We start from the raw sequence: 9,902 nt of genomic DNA, 5'->3' as shown, positions 1-9,902 counted from the left end.
TACATTAAAGATATGATCTATTGTGCCATGACTACTTCTACTGTGCGTCCTATCCCCTGTCATTCCATTGTTTCCCCATAAGAGGCAGTGTCAGCAAACAGACCCGCTCTGTACATGGACTCATAACGGTCAATCTGAGGCTATCATTCCCCGAAAAATCAGCAGGGAAGCTACTGTTTGTCCCCGACACTTCTCAAACACAGACACACACACACTAGCAAGGATAACACACATCGTCCACGCATAACACTCACAAATACGCATATGAACACTCATGCATGCTTGCAGACATACACATTCCCAGTGACACAAAGCCAGCTCAGCGCAGCTGTGGCTTGGTTTGATGTGGACATGGCCATCCAGGCAGAAGAGGTCGTTTCCCAGCATCACTCATGGGTGCAACCTTTGATCTCTTCGTCTCTGTCTTTCTGTCTCTGTCTCTTTCCCTGTTTCTCTTTCTCTCTTTCTGCCTTTCCCTGAGTTTCTCTTGGTGTTTCCATCAAGATCCCTCGATCGATCTTGAAAACCTCCTGTTAATAACAGGAAAACCTACTCCTGTTATTTTGACGTCAGATAAATAGATAAATGTAGAGTTTGAGATGTTAAATCAAAGCCAATTTTAAAGTCTAACTAGTCATCTTGAAGTGATTTTTACTTATGTCTTTATTTATTGTTAAGAAGAGGATTGGGAATAATTGTCATTGGGAATATACCTGGGGGCATGCCAGTGTATGTGTTTGACTGACACCTGAGCCAGCTGGTGCACCAAGACACAATGAACAAAAAGTCCTGTTGGTGACTGTGGCTTATGCTGAATTTGTGCAATGTCAGCAGAAGGGGAAGAAAAGGAAAACCTCCTGTTATTTTTACGTCGGAGTGTTCACACAAGATGGCCAGCCCCACTGCTAGCCTTGTAGTCAAGTCACACAAGATCGATTCTTTTATTAGCTATTTTTATGGTGTTACGTCTTTGGCGTGGTTCAATAACAAGTGAAACCAGATACAAACAAGCTGTATATAGCTCCTTTTAAATGAGCTGATTTGACTGTATTCGTGTTCATGTTGGATTTTATTTAGATGGAACCTCTAGGTTGGTGGCACCTTTCCCCCAGCGAGTGTTTGGTAGGTGATTCCGCAAGTCAGGACGAAAAACAAGACGTGAGTCCTTATGGCTAGAAAGCTAACGTGGGTTGCCTTGAATGGCTGAGGACATTTTTGTGTTGTGTGTCAGATTGCTCTCTGGCAGTTAGCAGTGTTGCAAACTATTTTCAATGGAAAGTAGCTAAAGTCGGCTTGAAAAGTTGCTAGACGATGTTGCATGCTTATTTACATATACCTCAAGCAAAAACATGGCATATACATGAAGGATTAAACATGTAACTGATTGTAAACATTTTTACAAACTTAAAGTTAAGTGTAATTTTAAACAAACTAGCTTTATCATAGTAATTGAACTTTTTTTATGGCTATAGGCTGTGGAACTTTCAAGTATGTTGAATGGAGAGGATCTGAACACTGCAATAAACTAATCGTTGCAAATGGAAGGCACTGACGGGGTCTTCAAAGTCACCAGTCTAATTAGAAAACATTGGCTGTGGTCTCTGTGTTATCATCGGCCAATGATAGAACGGTGACATTACTGCATTATGCAAATATAGTTTAAAATGACATGATATAATTGAATATACAAGGAATGTCTCTATTGACAGTATGTACACAGAGTCCTTCACTAATTGACGACTCTGTATTTAATATACTCAATAATATTTCTTTGGAAACTTATGAATCATTGTCACTTTGCATCGTCACTAAGGGTGTAGGTTTCACATGATCTTAATTTTTTCACCCATAAAATGCCACACACGGCGCGCAGTGGGACTGTGAGCAGGAAATAAATTTTCATTACAGTTTTTTATTACAATTTTTTAAGGGCATTATACAAAATATAATTTTCACACCTAGAATATAGACAGAATATAAATTTCTCTTTTGACACTGATTTTATTCTCAAAAAAGAGGTTTGTGACTGACACTAATTTGCAGAGCAGATCTGTATATTATAGCAGAAAATGAACATGCAATTTAATTTCTGATGGACCTTAACGATGTGACCATATGTGAATATGCGACCATGTCTTAACAGAAAACTCTGGCCAGGTTTTTTTGCTGACAACCTGAGTTTAAAAAAAACCTGATAATCTGTATCATGGATTGAGGAGATGAGAGATGGAATAGCTTTGTTTACCTCGCAGCTTTCAGACAGCTTTCAATCCCCACAGCAGTGAGACAGAAACAGTTATTTGGAAATACAGCATTTTACCTCAAGGGAATATGGCTCTGAACATATGGATGATGCAGAAATCGAGAGCCTGGAGCGCCCATTAGTTTCCTACAAACCATAACACATAAAGGCTTTTTGCTCTCAGCATCAGCTAGTGTGTGTTTTCTCTTTGTTCAATTATCAATGTCCACAACGTGGGTTTTTCCTGCAGCTTGAGAGATCCACTAAAGCACATGAAAACATCTCTCAGGGGAAACACAGGGTTTGAAGGAACTCTGGGTAATGAGCTGGAAAACGGCAATGATAATGTTGACTGTCACTCGTCTGACTTTTGTGTCTGTGTCAGGCTCCATAAATAATGTGTGAGGTATAGTCTCAATTTTGTGGACGCTCCCCTCGCTGACCCTCTCACCAGTCTACATCTCACTGAGGCTGTTTAATTATGTAAACTTATAGTCAGGGGAGTGGGGAGATGTTAATAGAAAGGAAGGTTATTTCAACTGCATTTCACTGTGATGCTTGTTGTGTAACAAAAAAATCAAACAAGAAAAATTGAGTTGGAAGTATTATCAGAGGTGCTTGTTAGTTGTATTTGGTATCCATTCCAATCGTCAAATGTAGGCAGGTAATGCCTGCTTCACAAAAAAACCTAGTGTTTTTTATTAGCTGGATTGTGTTTGAAGAAAAACACATAAAGTGAAATATTCAGAAAATATTCTCAGGCCAACGGTCTATGCAGAAATTGAAAATGCAAGACTCTAAAACGGGTTTTCTTCAACAACACAGATAAGGCCAACCTGGGAAACAAGCTTTACTCAGGTTTGGGAGACAGAGCAGATATCAAAGAGAAATGGAGGGTGAGTTGAAAGGCCTATGAAAAATAGAGGGAAGGATGCACATCAGTATGACAGCCTATTTGGAAAATGTATGCTCTGGTATTGCCTGTGTGTTCCTCTCATTTCCCTGGCAAAGAACATGTGGTGAGAAACCTGGCTGGATGAGGGTAAGAGAAGGACAAGGTTGATGCAGTCATTTTCATTTCTCCTCTTTGCTCAAGGAAAGCCCCTGCTTTGAGAAAATGGTCTTATATTGGCAGCTGTGACCCACTTTTACACATTCATACTTGAGCTATGATATGCGCACTCACACACATACAGACACACACACACACGCCCACACACGCTGTAATGCATCAGTGAAGAGGAAAACAGAGGCATCTGGAGAAGTCGTCCTCTGGGAGGCATTGACATGATTTGCGGGGGCTCGCTGCGTTTCCCATAACTTTGGTAGTGCAACGTTCTGCGAGGTGACTTCCCAGTGTGTTCACCGTGGCAGCTGATGGCTGCACAACTAATTGGTGAAGCATACACGCAGACCAGTGTAGGGAGCTGATGAATGCACTGTAACGTACTGTAGAGAGGCATGTGAGACCACACAATGTATGAATAAGTGCACCTTAATGTTAAACTCAAATTTAAGTGTCTCCTCAGAAGTGAGGTTTAGCAGTTAAGGTCCCTGCGGCTCAGCAGGAGCCAAACCGACAAATGTCACCTTAGATGTGATGGCCTTGTTTGTGGTTTTAGATGGTTTCTGAATTCCCCTACATACACTGCAAGCTCAGGTCATTGTTACTTGAGGAGCTCAGAGAGAAAGAAAAAGCATTTTAACTGACAAATTTGTAATGTGCCCCTGGTTTTGAAGCCCCTACGTGTTGGATTTAAAAATCTGTGACCCCGGTGCCCCCAGTGGTAATATCAAAAAAGACGCTGGTAAATGTGAGAAGGGTTAAGGAGTACCTGACATGAAATAGTATGGTATTAATCTGATTTTAACCACCAGCTGTAAATCATTACTTATTGAAGAAAAACAAGATCACAGGTGCTTTGAACAAGATGCTGCAGTGGCTTTTTTCATCAGTGCAGTTTTTTTAATGAGAATAAATGATCCATTTAAGAGTGTGCTTCACATGCTGATGCCTCCACACGGGAGCTGCAATAATCTGAAAACTTCCCAGAATGCTTAGAAAAATGTAATTTCCTAACGTGATATCAGTGGACTGTGGTGATGGTTACCAATGGTGCTTTTTATCGAAAGATACAAGTGACGACGTGTCACTGTTGTGTCAGTGTGTGTCAGCGTTAGTAGTATCACCTTATAAAGCTGATACGTGTTAGCAGTTGTGCATGTCTCTGTTATCCAGCAGACATGTAGCAGCATTATCATTAATTTGGCGCCTCTGGGCCCCGGCTGAGTGCAAGTTTTAGTCTCCGGCTCCTTGATGCGGCTACAGTAAATTTGTTGGCTGTAAAACTAAAACAGCGAGATGAAAGATGCTAAAACGCTCTGTAGGGATTTCATATGAAAATATTTAAAGGTGCAGGTTTAAAGAGCTGCTAAGAGAAGTTAGTTTTGGGGTATGTTTGCATGGTTGAAATGTGCCCCAGCCTATCCCAGATTGTGAATTCTGTGTTTCTTAACTTAAAAAAATATAACATCAAGCCTCCAAAATGTCATGTCACAACCACGATGATCTGTAATTTATTACACTCTGAAAAAAAGCTCCCGATTCCTATATGACGATACCATTCCCCAGGCATGCACACTACACCAACAGCTCCCATTCATTATATTCCAAAAAAAGGGCCAATACAATAACGATCATTTACAACCCCAAACCACTGAGCTCGGTGAATATATGGCCCTGATCAAAAGCCAACACTGAACATCAAACAGCCTCATTCAGTTGTTAGTCGGGCTGTAAATTAGTAAGACAGTGTAGTGTGGCAGAGTTGGTGCCAGGAAACAGGAGCAGGGACAGGATTTTAGACTAACAGACAGAGAAGGGATGACAGCATGCTGGCAAGTGCTATTACTCCCGACCTGACACACTATTTATCCTGAGGAGGCAGCTGGCAAAGGGCTAAAAGCTAAGAGAATACAGGACACGGTTAAAATATCTTAGGGATTGCAAAAGCGTTGTGGTGCATTCACTTGGTTTCATTTGGCGTCAGCACACCATGCAGGAAAGAAAATATGTGAACGATTCACTTCTATTGACAGCGTGTGAGGCCGAAGCGGCGATAAATGAGACGAGAAACACCTCTTCATCTTGTTCTTTTTGGGAGGTGCCCTGTTTTCATATAAGAGAAGCTGTCTGGGTTTTAGTTCTCTGCCCAGCTCGACACTCCACCAGCTCCACATTCCGCTTGTAGCCCTGTGGGCAAAAAATGGAGCATTATCAGAAATTCTTGACAAAGCACTTTCTGGCGTAGGACTCAGCATCACGCACAGTTAAACTCAAGGGGACAGTTCCTCTTAAAAGCTCTCGTACTAGCCCCGGCTCTTTCTGCAATTTGGGAAACACAGTTTTCAAAAGGAATTGGGTCATGGTAATGGCAGAAGAACATGGCATGTATAAAGGATCGGCCCCTGGAGAGAGAGCGAGAGGAGTCCAGAACAATGGTGGCCTGTTCAGACGGGCCGTGCTTCATTGCTTTGGCGGTGCTGTAACAGCAACGTCTTGTCTGCTGAAAAACTGGTATTCTCCAGCCTTCCTCTCTGTGCCCCTCACATTCAGGTAATGTGTATCAACTCAGGGCACAAAGTTGGCACGCCGCTGATCTCGGGTCATTTCATAAACAAATAAGAAGCTTAAGGTGTTGCTTAGCCTTAATGATTTTTGAGTTCAGTGCTTCTGGATCAGGAGAGGTCTTTTGGTGGTCATGTGGAAAAAAGAGAAATACAAGGCTCTCTGAACATCTGTCTGAAGCCTTTATTCTGCATGGCTAGTCATAATTGCAAGCTTAAAATTACAGAAGAAAAAAAAAAAGATCCAAGGCACTCAAAAAATCAGTTAAAAAGCCTTTATTCTGCTCAGCTGGTCACTGTGAAGTTTGTGTCTTGCAGTTATGACTACACAAACAGAAATGCAGAGGCTTTTAATAGAATTTTGCAGCACCTTGAATCTTACTTTTCTACTTAATGATAAGCAAACCTCAGAAGTGCCCGACTATATTTAAAAGGAAACACTGAGAGACACGTGACAGAATGGAATCGACAATTAAAACCGGTCTCTTCAGCATTCATAAAGAGTACATAAAAACGTAATATTCATTTATAACAGACTTTAACGTCTCTTAGAAATTATGTTTATTACTTTGAGTGAAGGGAGTCCTTTGTTTTTGTACCACAGTTTTGCCATAGGGAGGCAGTCTGTGTGAATTGTGAACTTTGGAACTCTGATTTTGGAGCCTGTGGTTTGTGCCCTCTAGCATGTGGCTACGTTGAGGCAACGAAAGCACTTTGGTTGAGGAGAAGATTGAAGAAGATTGTCTTTTCATTAAATATTGACAAATATTTCTGTCCTTAAGGTCCCTTTTGACCTCTTGACTTCAGTATTTACCCAAGACCACTGTGTTTCCCTAACCTTAACCAAGTCCTCTGAGTTGCCCTAAAAGCATTAAAACTTTAACCATGCTTTATATGCTAATAGTGGATATTGTAGGAAAACAAATCTAACATTTTGTGATTTGATCAACATGTTTAATAAAAAACTAATATTTGATTATATTGAGTCAAAACATAATTCAGGCGGCATTATTTTTCGCTCAACACCTAAAAGCTGTTGCAGATTCTCAGAGAAGCATTTGTTAACTGTTTATGAAGACGTGACTACATGAGACTACAGTTGCGTTAAACTGTGTTATCAACCAATCATGTCTATACACGAGTTACAGACGCTTCATGTGAGGATTTGGAATAATATTGGACATTAGTAAACACTTTGGAGGAAGAGATTCACATCCAACATACATGGTTTTAGCACTATCCTCCTCCGGCAGCCTCCTCCTACTTACAACACATGACACACATTGACGCAGACGATTGGCAGAGCCAGTGAGAGAGAGGAGTCACAAAGTCAGCAAGCTGCCGCCATAAGCCGGTCGTACCAGACCATGCAAGGCTGTCGCAGCAAATAATAATAATAAACTTTGTTTCTACAGCACCTTTCAAAACCAGAGTTACAAAATGAAGTACCGTAGAATACAGGTGCAAAAAAAAAGGCAAAACATTTACAAGAACACCATACATAAAAACAGAGATTTCAAGAGGATCCCCCGGCTGCATCCCCTGGGTGCATTTTATATCTGATGATTTTATCCGTGACAGACCACACGTGCACATTCTTCATTTAAACGTTACACAGTTTCACTTTAAAAATGCCCTTTCTTACAGCTACACTACAGTGTGTTATAAACCATTTCAAATGTGTTCATTTCCTGCTTCTAAATGCTAAATAAGGAGGGGGTACAGATAAAGTGTTGCCTCGCATAGGATGGAATATAACACACAATGCTGAAAACAATGCAGCCAAAATCCAAATTGAGTCATGCAATGATAGCACCTCATGCAGGATGCATCCTCAAAGATGCAGGAACAGAAATGGGCCTGAAACATTAATGGAGCATCATCCCAGTTGGTCACAAACTGCAGCACACAGATGTAGAAGAGACAGGCTAACGCACTAACTTCTGCCTGCATTTTGCCTACTAATAGACCTGCTTTAGGACCTTTACGTATTTGGAAATACTGTAACATGAATCACGGAGAAGGCGTAAGGTACTATATTCCTCCTGTGCGTTTGTATGGTTTTGCTCCAGTATGCTTTCATTTTCTACCTCCCGCCCTGATCCATATGTCTCAGAGCACATCTATATCTCATGCTGAAGTACCAGAGAATAGTTCACTAGTGAGGAGTTTAAATTTTTCATCACAACAAGTATGGATGGTATCGTAAAACATGGTTACTAAGCAACTGCTTCTCAGCCTTCCAATCAGCGCCGTTGTTGCTTTGAGATTCAGACACAAATATCATCACACTCTTTCCCTCCTCTGCATGTCACTCAATGTGAAAAACCTATATTGAACGGCTTCACTTGATGGGGAGTAAATGAAAAAACAAAGTGCCTTTGACCCAAAAAGTCTTTCAATCTAGCTTGCTGAAGGACAAATCTATCTCCTGAGTCAGTCTATCAACTTCTGCCTGATGTGCTGAAGGCGTATTAGCCATTCAGGAGATCCTGTAAGTTTTATAGGAGAGGCTTAGACTTTAAATTAGGATCTTTTGGTACCCTAACCTGCTGCCAGTCACACCACTGGTGATAGTGAAAAAAAGATGCTTAGGCAAAGCGTTTTTTCCCCCTACTGTTCCTGTCGGGGAGCTTTTGAAATCCTTCTCTAATGAGAGCTGGCATCCCACCTTCCCTCAGTATTTCTCCGGAGGGGAAGCAGGGAGGGTTAGTGACAGAGGGATGACAGCAATAAAAAGTGCCACAGTCAGTAAAGTCTTCCGCCCTCAGCTTATAGAGAAGTCATACTGAGGTTTGAGATTTGTCTGTTTTATAAACAATGTCATATGATTATGAGGTGGCGGTCAACTGTGTGACCTCCATCTGCAGCAGGGATATCTGATCTGGCACCGCTGGCTGTTCCTGCAAGGGTTTGACAGGCGGTGCTGATGGAGGTGGATTCAGGCCATTGTTTTCAGTTATAGAATAATGTTATGTTAATAATGTCAATATCATTTTTGCAAATAAATACAGCAAATCTCATTTTTATTAAATGATAAGGATGGTGTTATTCTGCATTTTCCTTACTGTCAATAAATCACATAAAGAGACATAAACCCACAAATTTTCTGACCTCACTACCACAACTTTGGCTTTCAGCCCAAATGTCCATTTGTTCCTACAATGTTTTAAAAAATGTTTACTTTTATGTTTAAAAAAGTCTTAATACCCCAAAAAAAAAAAAAAAAAAAACTAGACACAGCAGTTTTTAGCAAACATTGCTCAAACTGGAGGAAATAGTGCATTTGTTGAACTGTTTATTATTTTCAGCTGCGGATTAATCCACAATTGGTGCTCTACGGAATATTTCTGGCAGTAGGATGTTGTATGTGAGATTGACTCAAAATAAACCGCAGTGTTACTGTTCGTGGTAATGAAGCAACATGTCACCCAGTGCAACGGTGTGGCTCCCTGATGTGTGTTTTTTTTTTTTTTTTTTACAGTTTCTGAACAACAGTTGTCAGAGTTCACAGTCAAAGGAAGGAGATGTATCAGGCTTTGGATACAGAACACTTGTTAGTACATTACATTCAATGGTGGTTTGGGTCTTTCGATATCATTTCTTGACAAGGAGGAAAATATAGAAAATCACCAACCCTATCCTGTAAATGAACATGCCAGCTACTTCTGCACAGGACAAATAGACATAGTGCTCCATCGTGATTGGCTGAGACTCGGTGACTACTCCAAGCTGGAGACACACCACATGGTTTAGAGCTTGATTTCAACCCTGAACTGGCCATGCTGATTTTCAACACCGTGGTGAATCTGCTTTCATTTTCCCGGGAAAAGGGCAGGTCATCCTGGATAGTTGGCACAGAGCAGCTTTAATTAGTGTGTTCTCACCTCCTGACCCGCCGAGTGCAGGTAGTCAATTTCTAATGCTGCACACTAATGCAAAGATTCTCGGTGACTCTCCAAAGCAAGCGCATGCACAGACGATGCCCCGTTCACCAATGCTGTGAAAGTCCAGGCCAGTTGTGCTGTAAATA

This window comes from Xiphias gladius, chromosome 9, assembly GCF_016859285.1.
Source record: "Xiphias gladius isolate SHS-SW01 ecotype Sanya breed wild chromosome 9, ASM1685928v1, whole genome shotgun sequence".
In the NCBI taxonomy this organism is placed as follows: domain Eukaryota; kingdom Metazoa; phylum Chordata; class Actinopteri; order Istiophoriformes; family Xiphiidae; genus Xiphias; species Xiphias gladius.
Note: the sequence above shows the minus strand (reverse complement) of the source record.